The 12,900-nt window shown below is 36.1% G+C and overlaps 1 long non-coding RNA gene across 1 annotated transcript; it reads right to left on the bottom strand.

Moving 5' to 3' along the window:
• Positions 1 to 5,543: 5,543 nt before the first annotated feature.
• Positions 5,544 to 11,693, bottom strand: LOC122240129. The gene is made up of 3 exons (XR_006219470.1): positions 11,605 to 11,693; positions 8,195 to 8,273; positions 5,544 to 5,870 (listed from the first exon to the last, which is right to left on the bottom strand). It is a non-coding gene; the product is annotated as an uncharacterized LOC122240129 (long non-coding RNA).
• Between the last annotated feature and the right edge of the window lie 1,207 nt (positions 11,694 to 12,900).

The following is a 12,900-nucleotide window of genomic DNA, read 5'->3' as shown; positions in this document are numbered from 1 at the left end:
ACGAGAAGTTATAAACAAATGGCAGGGGTCCAAAACTGATGTCAATTAAGCAATGATTTTATGTGTAATACAACCCCCTGCTGGGATGTCTGAAGCTCTTTCTAGAAGGGTACATAAAAACTTAGTGCTAAAAGACAATGGAAAAAAGGAATATAAAATGGAAAGAATGCATTACTCCCCAACAAGATTGGACTAGAAAATGCTTCAGAGTTTGAAGGGCAGTTCATTGACCCGAATATGCTGATCTATGGAAGAAGGAAACCTCACTCAGCATAGAATAGTCTGGACTGGGTACCCTCTACAAAGCTGTCTGGTTAAATGACTTTCTTACTGTGTAACAAGGCAGAATCTCAAGGGTGACCCTCTGCTCTCAAAAGTGTTCTTTATCTCAAAGGTCCCTCAGAAAATGCCTGTGTGCTTACTGTCATGGGTGACCTGAAAAGGATCAAAGTCTCCTAGAGGCCTTGAAACCAATCTGGTCTCTTGATATTTCTCAAAATAAAGATGACCTTGAACTCAGCAAGAGTTGCATTGCCCTTAACATAATTCCAGCTACTGTGGATTTGGAGAGCTCACTTGAGCCTACTTTGTCTAATATTTACGGTCCCAAAATTTTACTCAAATTCTCTGCATTCAATAAATATTTTACTGGCTATCTTCCATGTCTACGATATTTTCTGGAACTGAGTATGCAATGATGAATTACACAGATGTGGTATCTATCTTATGAAACCCACAGTCAAATGGGAAAATCAGACATTACATAAACAACCAAACATAAAAATTATAATTGTGCTTTATGAATGCTTTTATAAAAGATAAATGAAATAAATGAAGTCCTCTATCTCTTCACATCATATAAAGGACCTCATGCTGATGATACTTCAGCTATTTGAAAGACCTCATTTTGAACTGCAAATAGAAGGTTTACACTTCTGTGTATTTAGTCTAACCTTTTCCTGTCAACGTACACAGTTTTGACCCTTTGGAATTTTAATTGCTACTATGGAGGCTGTGTGATTTGTTTTTTTGTTAAAACCTGCTGCTAATCCTGACACCTGTCTACTTTTCTAGAAGAAATGGAATTCAGCAACATTAACATATAATCTTTCCCAATCTCCAATTATATTTATTGCAAATGCTGAAATCACAGACTATATGTCATATGTCTTTACAGCTTCTGCAGCACAGAGCTGAATGCTTATCAATAGGTGTTGGATGAATGAAGGAGATCATTAAATACTCTATATGAAATGATGGCTTAAGAAAAGAAAACCTAACAAGTATGTAGAGGAAGGGATCTGACTTCATATCCTTCACAGTAACTCAGAAAAAAGTGGCATTTATATAAATGTTAAAATACTTTTAGAACACTTAAAGATCTCTATTAAGAGCTCAGTTCCTGCTAACTTGAATTTCAAGAGCTCAGTGATGATATTTGAATTGACATCGACCATCACTGAAAGAGTTTAATGAGTTACTGTTGTTTAGATACAAATAAAACCTGTCCTGTCCTTATATAAAGTAGAAATTGGGCTTTCACCATTTTTAAAATATAATTTTAATTTTTCTAAATGAAAAATAACCTGCTTAATAATATAAATCTTCTGATACTGAGGCCATCTAGAGGTTTCTTGTCAGTCTGTTCGGATTCCTGATTTTTACTGCTTCAGCTTGAACACAACCCAGTTTGCCACCTTACATCTTATTTGACTCACTCCTGTATCCTCAGTCTTCAGATCCACAGGCAGCATAGGTTCAATTCAGTGTTCCAGGCAATTACTTAACCTTCCCTTCATGCTCTGCTGAACTCTGATTCCATCTCCATAAACCCCTCAGCTTAAGGTACTACCATTCCAACAGTTATCTGTACCTGAAGACACTCTGGACCCTCTATTATATGGATCTCAAATTTTATTTTCTCAAGTCCAGTATGACTTACCCAGTTAGATGTCAGAGTCTCCAGAGAGATTACTGTGAGGCAAATGTGAGCAGTAGCCTCAGCCACAAGAACAATGATCATTGCCTGTCAGCTATCCACACCAGTTCCAAGAGAACAAAAAGACTAGAATATCAATCCCAAATCCTTATCTCATCCCCATGGCTTCCCAAAACTAATTTACCCTGATGCCTGGTGGCCTTTTGCTGTTTTCGTCTCTTGTCCAACCTGCCCATGTCCCAGCTGGCTTAATGAACAGTCTGTCCTCTCTCCTGCTGCTTTTGGCTCTGACTCTTGTATCTGGTTCTAGGTCTGTGTTTGCCTTGACCTTGGTATCTGTGAGATCTGACTCTTGACTGTGACTGTTTTTATTTATCTCCTGTGGTTCCTCTTTTGACTTTTCCAGGTTTGATTACCTGTTTGTCTATGTTCTCCACTAGTATTTATAGTGCTGGCATGACAAGATAGTTACCATTATTAAATAAGGTTGAGTAATGGGACTTTTGGTACTTAAAAATTATGATTGGATATATCAAGTTCTTGTCATATTTTCCAAGAAACCAAGTATATTCTTTAAACTAAATGGGCTTAAAGGTATAAAAACTTCTCCTGGTTTACAGCCAAACTCCATTAGTGATGATTAATCATAGTAAGAGGCCAAATGAAAACTAGAACATTGCTTACACTCTAAGTTAAAATGGGGAAACAAATCTGTCTGGATTACTAAGGGGGATTTACTTTCCTAAATGTTCTGCAGGTAGTTTAAACTGAACATGTGCAGTGGGGCAATATTTTGAAAGTTATTGATGTACTTTTTTATTTTGCCTTTCAGAGTACAAGACCATTGTCTTAGTTTGCCTAAGGCAATAATATGCCTGGGAGAGATTGGGATTTGTTACAGAAGGAATGCAAAGGAAAAGTGCCCAAAAAATAAAAAAAGAGAAAAGAATAAAGAAGTATGTTTTAAAGAAGGTTTCTTGGCATTGAAGTTAGTGTTGGCAGTTTCCTCTCATAATGATAAATCAAACTAGTAGCTATTCTAGAGAGAAGGGTTCCATTATTTTTACATTCCCCATATTTGCAAATAAACAACTCATCTTGGAGTAGTCATTTCAGAGCTTTCTTGTAACATCTAGAGCATAACTTTGCCCTCTATGGAGTCTTGGCCTAGTGGATTTTGGAAAGAAGAAAGAGAGGAAAATAAAGCCGCTACTTGTGGGTCTACATTTTCCTTTTTTCTAGGCTTTAGAAAGTACATTAGAATAGAGAAAATATTAGCAAAGTCAGAGGGAGACCCGTTTCCCATTTGAAACTTCAAGAGGAGGATACTTGTAGAGGGTCTTGTAAGAAATTGGTGCACAACCGTTTCAAAGTGAACTGGCCAGTGTAACCTATTAAGATTAAAAATCCTTCCGACGATTAGCTTTTCTAAGGCACCCTTGGTTCTCATATGGATCTTGCCAGAAGAGGGTCACTATTGTTGGGACCAAGTGAGGACTATAAACAGAATGATTCTAATCAGGGCCCGATAAAAGTTTCAGGCAGACCTGAGGTTTCTACAGCAAGGTTGAAGGTTAAAGGCAGGTATGAAAACCACAAGAAGCAGTGTTTGTGCCAAAAGCATGACCTCTAAAATGTATTAGCCATAGACTTCAGCATCAAAAGAGAGCAGAACAACCAGAATCCAGGAGGACAAAGGGCATTGCTGAAACTGCTAGAGGAGAAAGTGCGGATTTTATGTTTCTTCTCCCATATCATACAAGTAAAAACCCACACTCCGCCCCCGTCCCCCCAGAAGTAAGGGTCAATCTTTGGAGCATATTGTATCTAAGAGACACTGTATTCAAATGAATCTCTGAATTAGACTGCACATTTAGTTATCTTCCCCCCAGTCACTGATCAGAAATGGATAAGGCTATGGAGAAAGACCAGATTACAGAAAACAATACAGAAGTAATTTTTTTCAATATAGACCTAAATTCTGAGTACTTACACATACCTGAAAAAGAGCTCATGATTTTATCATGATTGGCTTTCCCTCTTGTCTTCTTTATCTCTGCCAATAAGACTAATGTTCTGTCTGTCATTCAGGCCAAAATCCAAAACCATTTTCTGTTTCTGTTCCTTTTTCAGCATCTAAGTTGTCAACTTTTACAGGGCTTACATCTCTGACAATCCTTTGGTTTCTCTCTTTTCTGTATTTCAAGAGCTTCCTAATTGGTCTCTTTTTCTCATGACTCTTTTCCAATTCTTTCTGTGCATGACTTATATTAATCTTCTAAAATGAAGACACTGATCTTACCTACTAACCACTTCTCAAAAACATTCATTTGTCATTATTTATTAAACTACATGCAAACTTCTCAGGACTCTTGGGAAAAAATATGACCTTTATTGTTTAATTTTCCTTTTATCTTTATAAATATTCAGGGAAATGGCCGAAGTGGAGTACTTTTTCAGTAAGGCACTGCTGGCTTTTAAGTCCTGGTGCTTTAGCTAGTGCTATTCCCTTTGCCCAAGATGTCATCATTTCTGTCTCCGTTTTCTGCTTCTTAAATTCATTGTGTGTGTTAAATCCCCTCTAAATCTCACAGTGCCTCATCTTCTATAATGCCTGCGATAAATGTTTGGAAATATTTGTTAAATTGAATACACAATGTGATAATGATATAAGGTGCACCTTGTGATGAGGAGTGAACTTAGAGATCCAAAAGAAATGAGAGATTATCCTCTGGACTTAAAGGAGAAAGGTTCACAGGGAAAAGTAGAAATAATTTTCAACAGAATGGAAAAATAATGAAAATTGGGTGCCTGGGTGGCTCAGTTGTTAAGCATCTGACTTTGGCTCAGGTTATGATCTCACAGCTCATGAGGTCAAGTCCCAGATTGGGTGAGCTCGGGCCCTGCTTTGGGTAAACATGAGCCCCCCTTGGGGCGAGCCCCACTTCTCTCTCTCTCCACCTCTTTCTGCTCCCCCCCTCTCTGTCTCTGCCCCCCCTGGGATTCTCTCTCTCTCTCTCTCTGCCCCTTGCCCACTTGCACCCTCTGTCTCTGTCTCTCAAAAGAAAAAAAATAATGAAAATAAAGTTCTGAAGATCCTTCTTGTGACTCTGGAGTGGGATCTGGCTGTGGTGCTAGGGTTTACGAGAAGACACTAAAACAATTAAGGTGCAACTGGCATTTGCCATGAGTTTCTTGTTTCTGAGATGAGGATGGATCTTGAGCATATACAAGCATTAAGAAGGTAGGCCATACCTTCAGACATTAAGAAGTTTGACTTAACTGGTATAACTGTCCTCATCTTCAGATATTTCAAATGAGTGACTTGTTTACATGGCCAGACATCTGCTGTTATAGAAAGAGGGCAAAGCAGATCATCTTTCTCTGTTAGCCACTGATCACATGTTAAATGTTGTTTTGTGGGTGACCTTTATCAATACATTTCTGTGCTATCCAAATATAAGTGATGCAAAGAAAAGATACAGGCTTTACTTAGCTGATGTACATTGGGAGCATCTAAAGACCAGGTTAACTTCCTGGGTTGAAACAAGATTGGTGTCTTATTGGGAGAGGAGAGGAGAGAGACACATGTCTCCTTATGGTTTGGCTTGGGTTAACAGTTTTTGTATTTAAATTCTGCAAAACTTGAAGTTGAAGGTTGAACTCATTTTTGTGCCAACTTCTCAGGATTGTTAGTGTAATCTTATCTTGATAATTGTCAGAATAGTGCTTTCTGAGGACTGTTTCTGCAAGGTTTATGTTTGGTCAGTAGTCAGGGTTCATGAGGTGAGGAAATAGACAAGAATCAAAGACCTGGAGGAAACTGGCGACCCTCTCGATTGTCTGCTTTACTCCAGCTACAGTGCAAGTAGGGCTTTCAAGTTGTGTATGTGAAGGAAAGTCTCCACTGCTTGATCATAATACATAGGCCCTGTTAAACAAAATAAATAAATAAGTAAATAAAATGAGATCATTCACAACATAATAAAATGGAAAATTCTTTTAGTCAATGGAATTCTCCTAAATGCGATTATTAGCATTTTTAGGAAAAAAACAAAAACAAACAAAAAAAAAGCAAAACTTGGTTGACCTATGGATGTTGAGTGTGGGACCAGAAGTACTTGCTCAATAAAAAAAAATGTAATTTCTAATTCCACTTCTTAGATAAGGGTTTCTCCAACATTATTTGTATTTTTATTTATAGTATATTATTACCAGTCTTTGATAAGAGTAATTACTTGTTGAATGCTATTCTGTTTCTGTATTTCACCTAATTTGTCAGAATGTGGTTATACTGCTTCCTTCCTCACCTGATTCAATCCTTTTTTTGACTCTGATCCTCATTTTGCCTCATCTTTATCAGCAGTTTTCTCCCTCTCCTTCACTTAGTTCCCTTTAGGCTATGAGCTCCTTGAGAGCAGGGCTATACCTTCTGATTTACCCGAGTCTTCTCAGCATCTGGCCAGAGCAACTGCATTGCAGAACTAATCTGTTGGTCAGTGAACATTCTGTGGCCATGAACAGGAGCCTAATACTTGGAACATAACATGTATATAATAAAAGCTGTTCAAAAAACATGTTGAATGGATGGATGAGTAAATGTTTTCTATTCCTAGCCATTCTTCAAAGACCGGTCTTAGTGCCTATAATTTCCCAATCTATCTATGGACCTGACATAACATTTTATTCTTTTTTGACATCTGCTCTATGTTATATATTTGTGTATTTGTTTGTAAGACTATGTTTGTATTTTTCTTTTCCCTATCCCACCACTAATTCCCCATCCCTATCCTACATTATAATTTCTTTTCATGAGAACTATGTCTTAGTCATTTATTTTTTATTCACCAGAAAATCACATATTAACACTAATAATTTTAATCAGATTATAACCAGAAGCATTGATTTTTAATAGCAGATGTTTCTTTAATTGTTTAAAGTTGATTAATTTTGTATTTTCAACAAGGGTGACATATCCTTGATTGTAGGTACAATATCCTATCCTTTCTATGGCCTCAAGACTTTGTACCATCTTGGGCATATAATGGTACATTCAGAAATACTTTCTGAATCATTAACTTTGATTTCCCACGTGTATAAATTATTTTTGAGTAGTGGTTTGAATACTGAAGGTTTTAACTTATTTGGCATCTGGATTTGTCTGACAGATGATTTTAAGAGTCTTATAATTATAAAATATCGTTTTTTGAGACAGATGTACATATAGTGCCCCTTTTGAAATTGAATAAAAAGAGTCTAACGTCTGTGGTGAAGGCATTCATCATGCCAGGTCTCCCAGAAACTATTTGATACTTTCTTTGCTTCCACTAGAAATAGTCTTCCAATCCATTTTTCTAGAGCAACAGACTCAGCAATTCATTGCCTCCTTTCTGTTTTCTCACAGGTTGTATCTTAGTTTGGGCCGTGGTAGTAAGATATCATAGTGGCTTAAACAAAAGATACTTATTTCTAATAGCTCTGGAGGCTGGAAATCTGTGACTGGGGTGCTAGCATGATCAGATTCTGATGAGAGCTCTCTTTTTGGTTTACAGATGGCTGTCTTCTTGTTGTATCTTCACATGGTGAAGATAGACCATTTTTCTCATATCTCCACTTAAAGGGCATTATTCTAATTCAGGAGGGCTGTATCCTCATGACTTAATTATCTCCCAAAGACCCCACCTCCAAATGCCATCACACTGGGAATTAGGGCTTCAACATGTGAATTTTGAGGAGGACACATTCAATGCATAGCAGGTTGCATTGTTTCCTGTTAGTTTTCCTTGGAATAAAATGGGTCACTAGCCCTGTTTCCTCACCACCATTCACCTAATTGCTAAATCAATAACAAATATTTTGAGTTTTTATTATTGTAGTTTCTCACATTTCTTACCAAATTTTTATATGAGATGAGGTACAAGATAAATTTTTATAACAAATGAACCAAAACTATAGTTATTTTAAATAAGATTGAAAGTAATTTTCTCATATTCTATCAGAAGAGAGAGGTCAAAGCTGGAATAGGTCTACTACAAAAAAATCATTCATGGGTATAGTTTTCTCATAGGATAATGACATAGTTAGATGTTCAGTCATCACCTAGGATATTGTTCTACTCTACATGGATTGGAGGCAAGAGAAAAGAGGAAGTTCAGAACAAATGACTTTATCTTCAAGGCAGTTACTCTGAAGTTATACATATTATTTGTGCTCGCATCCTCTTTGACCCAGACATAACACTGTGACCTCACATACCTGCTGTGAAGGATGGGAAATCAAGTCTGTAGCTGGGTGTCCCGACTCCACATAAGCTGTAAATAACAGCATTCTACTGCTTAAGAAAAAAGAGAGAGATGAAGAATGGTTTCTTGAGGACAGTTAGCAGTGTAAAATACTAATTTATAAAGAAAGTTTCACAGTATTCATTGCTAGGGATTGGTTTTATCCTTCTGTGTTTCAGAATTGAAGCATTGGTAACAAATATCTCTTGCTTACTAAAAGTAGGACATAGGAAATTTTCCTATTCTCTTGGAATGTCATCAAAAGCACAATTCAGTGGAGAATTGTTAAAATTTGGAGGAAATGGCTCCATCAAAGCAATAAACAAACGCATTTTTCCCTACTAATTCTTAAAAGCATTCAATTTTGTTAGGAATAAAATATTTGTTAACTGATTTTGACTTTTTTTCTTAAGCAATTTATTTGGGTCACTGCACTACTACTCTTTAATATATTCTCTACAAAATTCTCAATTGACTGCAAAAATGATTATCAGTAGGCTCCCCTGCTGTTCAACTCAGTCATTCATGACTTTACCAGATGGTTTTGCTTTTTGGGCCAATGATTTTTTTTTTTTATCATATTGTTTCCACTCCTCTGGATATACAGTCAAGATCTAAAATATGACACTCATTTTTAATTTCATGACTAAAATGTAAAATATGATGCAGATACATCTTTTATTTTCTGCATATTTAAAGATAGTAACCAGAATGTTGGCTATTAGTTGTATGCAAAGTAATTTTAAAGTACACCTATTTTCCTCAATTATTTTCTTCACATACTCCCTTGTTTATTCTTGTTCTATAATAATTCAAGTGCCATTAGTTTTTACCACCTTTTACAATCTTTCCTTTGGTTATTCTATTGCTTTTATGGATTTGCTTTATTTAAACAAGTTTATTTAATGTGTTGGTCAAAGTCCTGCTGAGGAAAGCTAATCAGTTATTACCCCTCAATTATTTCTAGTCTATATAAATAGTGCATAGTTTGAGATACAGTTAAACAAAGAAAAACAGAGGAAGATTAAACTACGTGAAGATTTCTCCCATGTTTTAATCCATTTATGTCAATCTATCTGACAGACAAAACATTATGAGGGGCGCCTGGGTGGCTCAGTTGGTTAAGTGTCTGACTTCAGCTCCGGTCATGATCTCACACTCCGTGAGTTCGAGCCCTGCGTCGGGCTCTGTGCTGACAGCTCAGAGCCTGGAGCCTGTTTCGGATTCTGTGTCTCCCTCTCTCTCTGACCCTCCCCCGTGCATGCTCTGTCTCTCTCTATGTCTCAAAAATAAATAAACATTAAAAAAAAATTATGAAACTTTAACCGTTTAATTGGTCATACAACATTTTCAGAGGTTGCTATGACCTTAGCATATATAATCTTAGTAAAGATTTATATGTATATTTATAATTTACTTCATAAATTATTAATTTATTTTACTGACAAAACTTTCAAAGATCTTACACTATGCTACCTTATAACAGCAATTAACCCGAAGTCATATGCTCACTACCGACCTCTAAAATATGAGGTTTGGTTATGTATCTAATTCTGATATAGAGAACAAGTTTAAAAACTTGGTAAAAACAGATTTTAAAATATTTGTTTTTTCATCAAAATATAGAAATATTTTGGAATTCAGTGGAAATGCTAATCACTTAAGTCAACTTTGTCGTGTTATAGATAAAGGATCTAGGATTCAAATTGCTTAGCTACCTTCTGTAGAGTCACACCCTCAGCTGGGTTGGGAGAGGCATGGGTGTCTGGACAAATTCACAATCTCTGCTCATATAGTGCTTTTTCCTTTGCCGTGTTTTAGTTTCAGAATGGGAACTTTAATTGCCCACTCTGAATAGTTGTCAGTAATCCATACTATTTAATGATTAAATTAAATACATGCATTATGCATCATTCTTAAGAAACTTATAAAATATTTGCTTCATTAATCACAAAATTCCAAGAAAACTTGTTTTGAATGCCAGTGAGTTTAAAAAGATTACCTTGATTTTATGATCCCCTCCAAAAAAAAATTATTTAAATAGAATTATTTGAAGAAAACAAGTTTACATGCTATTTTTTAAAAAGTCAGTGCTTTGCTTGTTGCTTTACTTACTGGCTTTATGCCTCCATTTGTCTTTTCAAGAAAGAGAGCTAGCTACTGTTTACTACACATATTCTATAATATATTCTAATAATATGTTTTATTTGATGGCAAGAATATTGCATATCTTGTATTATCACATATCTAGCACCTAACAAGGGGCCTAACACAAAATAGATAATAAATATTTGTGAATAGATAAATGAATATGCATATACACATATACATATATTTTTGAACATGTGGCTTTATACATATGCATATGTACGTATATACATATACACACCTATACATGCATATATATATATTTTGTTTTCAGTACGACCTATCAAGTTTAAATTAGTCTGTTTAAAAATATTACCTTCTGTTAAAAAGAAATGTTATAAGTTATTTTTGTGCAGTTTTGAAGTAGGAAGGGTTAGTTGGGAATGTGGGAAGGGAAGGAGAGAATAGGGCATTGTATGGAGAAGGAAAACAGTATAAACTGAGCGTGTGACTACTGATAATTTGTTGTTGCTGAATCATAAAATGCATGACAACAAGTAGTAAGAGAGAAGTCTGGAGACTGGGTAGGAGGCAACTTATAAGCACGCTACCATAGAGTATATATAGTTTTAAAGGATATTCTCCATTGATAGTATCAGTAAACAAATATATATTGTGCTGGTCTCTGCTTGTGGCGTTCTGGGCAACATGGCCAACATAATTCTTGCATAAAACTCATTCTTCTATTTCTGGTTTCCTTTAGGAAATGTTTTATATATGCAAATTAGTTCTGTGATTCAAAGTTACGGTTTTTGTTTCTTTTGAGTTCCTGTAACTATTTCTGGCAAAAATTTGAGGCAAATTCAGTCATTTCACAAAAATTATGGATTGATTCAGATAAGGCTTACTTTTCGCTTGTGTATGCCTTCTTGCTCTCTAGTGCAGTAGAAAGGCTGGAAAGCTTGCACAATGACTACTAGATGTGCTCTCTCTGGAGGACTTCTGGACCAAAAACAGGCCAATGCCCCTGTTAATGGCTGAGTTGTGTCCCACTCAGCATTTATATGTTTAGGTTCTAACCCTCAGTGCCTCAGAATGTGACTGTTTTTGGAGATGAGGGCTTAAAATAGTTAAATTTGAAGAAAGTCATTGGTGTGGACTCTAATCCAGTATGACTAGTGTTTTTTACTAGAAGAAGAGATTAGATAACAGGCACACAAAGGGAAAATCATGTGAAGACTTAGGGAGAAGACTGCCATCTACACACAAAGGAGAAAAGCCTTAGAAGAAACAAACCTCCTGGAGTTTTAGCCTCCAGAACTGTGAAAAAATAAATTTCAGCTGTTGAAGCCATCCACCCTGTGGCACTTTTCTTATGGCAATCTTAACAAACTTATACAGCCTTAAAGGACAATGACATGACATTTAAGTATCTGGAATCCCAGTATTGTCTCAGAGTTCTGGGTTCTAAGAAGTCTAACACCCCTCATTCTTTTTTTTTTTCTTTTTTCTTTTTAATTCTTTTAATCTACAACAGCTGCAAAATGTCACTGAAGGGGCATCTAGGTGGCCCAGTTGGTTGAGTCACTGATTCTTGATTATGGCTCAGGTCATGGTCTCACAGTTTGTGGGATCGAGCCCTGTGTCCCCTTGTAGGTCTCTGCCCTGGTAGTGTGTAGCCTACCTAGGATTTTCTCTCTCCCCCTCTCTCTGCCTTCCCCTGCTTGCTCTCTCTCTCTCAAAACAAACAAACATTTAAAAAAATGTCTCTCAAATGTTAGTATACAACCACCTCACTATAGAACTATAATAACTGTGGATACTTTAAAAATTATTAATATCAGAATCAGAAAGTGTTATGACATAGCTCAGAGTTTCTCAAAATCAACATGGTGTGTGGGTCTGGAGAGTTTTTTGTTGTGGAATGCTCTCCTGTGAATCATAAGATGTTTATTAGCAGCATCTCTGGCCTTTACCCTCTAGATGTCAATGGTACTCCTCCAGTTGTAGCAATCAAAAATGTTTTCAAAATTGCCCAATAATCACCTTGTAGGCAAAATCGCCCTTGGATGAGAACCATTGCTTTAGTTTGAATATCTTGATAGTGTTTTTAATGCATATTTATTATTTGAGTTGGATTATTGGAAGGTCACCCGAAGTATGCATCTGTGTGAAAGAATCACTTTTCCTGTATATATGTAAAGTAGTTTTGCTGACACTAAGGATTCACTTTCTTTTTCTGACACTTTATTATTTGTTGAAAAATAGTCTAATTACAGTCTTCTTCTCTCAGAGTCGTAGTTGTAATTATTAGTCACATTGACCTTTTCTGTTGAATAAAAAGAAACAAATGTTACATCATAAACCATAAAAGCACTGGTATTAAATGCTAGTTGCAAAGAAGTGTATTCATTATGTACTCCCAAATTAGAATGAAAGATCTTTACAAGGTCTTTATTGGAATCTGTTTGAGATTCTCCCCCTGGAATATTTCTTCATTTTGAATGGCATAGACAGCAGGCTTTCATGACCACAGAAACCTCTTTATGAAAAAATTAAATCAAACTTTATTTATTGCTTAAGGAAAAGACT

Source organism: Panthera tigris, chromosome B4, assembly GCF_018350195.1.
Source record: "Panthera tigris isolate Pti1 chromosome B4, P.tigris_Pti1_mat1.1, whole genome shotgun sequence".
In the NCBI taxonomy this organism is placed as follows: domain Eukaryota; kingdom Metazoa; phylum Chordata; class Mammalia; order Carnivora; family Felidae; genus Panthera; species Panthera tigris.
Note: the sequence above shows the minus strand (reverse complement) of the source record. Positions and strands in the feature narration are given on the sequence as shown.